Source organism: Schistocerca piceifrons, unplaced genomic scaffold, assembly GCF_021461385.2.
Source record: "Schistocerca piceifrons isolate TAMUIC-IGC-003096 unplaced genomic scaffold, iqSchPice1.1 HiC_scaffold_1037, whole genome shotgun sequence".
In the NCBI taxonomy this organism is placed as follows: Eukaryota; Metazoa; Arthropoda; class Insecta; order Orthoptera; family Acrididae; genus Schistocerca; species Schistocerca piceifrons.
In genome coordinates, this window is record NW_025726838.1 from 45,001 (window position 1) to 47,293 (window position 2,293).

Below are 2,293 nucleotides of genomic sequence, written 5' to 3' on the forward strand. Positions count from 1 at the left end.
GATGTGGTAGCCGTTTCTCAGGCTCCCTCTCCGGAATCGAACCCTGATTCCCCGTTACCCGTTACAACCATGGTAGGCGCAGAACCTACCATCGACAGTTGATAAGGCAGACATTTGAAAGATGCGTCGCCGGTACGAGGACCGTGCGATCAGCCCAAAGTTATTCAGAGTCACCAAGGCAAACGGACCGGACGAGCCGACCGATTGGTTTTGATCTAATAAAAGCGTCCCTTCCATCTCTGGTCGGGACTCTGTTTTTTTTTTTTTTTTTTTTAAAAAAAAAAAAAAAAAAAAAAATTCTTTATTGACTATAATAATAATTATACAAATTTAACCCACTACCTAAAACTCATTAGTGGGTCCTAAATAATATACATTTATGTTAATTGTGCAGCTTTTCTTAATTTAATAGTGAGCTACAGTTACATTAACAACAATGGGCATTTAATTTCTATATCTACTGTTTATTCTAGTTCCTATATCTAATTTAATCTATGTAACTCCTGCAGCGTCACATGTGTGCCAGTAAAAAAAAAAAATATAAACCTACTTATATGCCTTGTTCTTCGCGCTAAACCCGAAGAACATGCCCCTGGCACTGGGCAGGCCACGACGTTATTACTCGCTGCAGTACCTAATCTAATTGCCTATAACTAATTCCTACAAACTAACTTATCCTACGTCATATCCGGTGTGTCATGGTCGGTGGTTGGTCCCTGCTCCCCCTAGTCCCGTTTATGGCGGATTCCAACTCGGGTAGAGTTGGCCAGTCCACACACAGGCGGTATGGGATCAGGGCTCTAGGTCACAATCGGTAATAATTAGTTCTTTGCTGTTACTGTATCTCTCGTAGATATTCGGTTAAGACCTTTCGAGATACCTCGTTTGCCAAGGTGTTTAGCGTCTGAAAAGTTTCCTCACGTCTAAGCAGTTGATACGTGTCATGGTTAGGAAGTCTGTCTCGTAGTGTAGTTGCAACATCATTGAAGAGAGGGCATTCGTAAACAACATGTTCGGGTGTTCCCTCCGGATCGCCACAGTCGCACGCTGGTGTCGCCCTTTTCCCAAATCGGCATAAATATGTCGGGTAGGGTCCATGGCCAGTGAGGAAGTGAATCAGACCTCGTGTAGGCTCGAAATACCTCATACCCAGACGTTCCTTCACATCTGGTAGGAACTGGAAAGTTCGTCGTCCCGCCTCTTCTACAGCCCAGGTCTCTTGCCAAAGTTCTTCCCCTCTTATCCTTATATCTCTTTTGTCGCCCAATCTGATACCCATAATATCTACAATCTTTTCATAATTCTCCCTTTTGGCCCAGTACCAGGCCGCTTGTTCCCTTATTTTGATGTCCAGGGGGCAGAGCCCCATTATGACTAACAGGGCCCCCCCTGGAGATGTTCTGTAGGCACCCACAGCTCTTAGTAGCATGCTTCTCTGGACCCTTCTCACTGCCATGGCGGGCACCACCCTCGTGAGCCTGTGTGCCCAGACTCCCGAGCCGTAACCCACGACTGAAGTTAAGATGCTGTTGTGGTATAACCTAATTAGGTGTGACGGAAGGTGGAATCTTTTATGACCTATTGAGATGAGATTGTTCAATATCTGAAGGGCTCTCTGGGTGACGGTATCAATGTGCTTGCCGAAATTCCACCTCTCATCAATGATGACTCCTAAGTAGCGTGTCTCACGTCGTCTAAGAACTGGTGAACCGTCTATTCTGACCGTCGGATTTCTAATGAGATGTCCTTTTAGCAGGAGGTAAGTAGATTTGCTGGGCGATATCGTCATTTTTGTCGCGTGGCACCACTGTTGGAGTTTGTCTAGTGCTGTCTCTATCTTTGGTTCTATGTCTTCGCGGCTGCGGCCGCCAACCAACAGGAGGAGGTCATCAGCATAGGCTATCACCTCTAGCACCTCTTCACTCTGTTGTAAGCTATCTAGCAAAGGCTCCATATGGATGTCCCAGAAGAGGGGTCCTAAAACGGAGCCTTGGGGACATCCTTTGGTGATTGTCTTGCTAACTCTTTCGCTAGAGGATGATAGCCAGACCTCCCGATCCTCGCAATAGCTCCTCAGGCAACCATATAGCGGCCCTGGACACTCTTTCTCCCGCAAGCAGGAGAAGAGCGAAGGCCACCACAGGTTGTCGAAGGCGCCACTGATGTCAACCATGATGCCAACCACGTATTTGTGCGGGGTCGAGCCACAGACCTCGGCCGCCAGGGCGATTGCATCAGATGCCGACCGCCCCGGCCTGAACCCGAACTGCCTGTCACTCATCCCGCACAACAC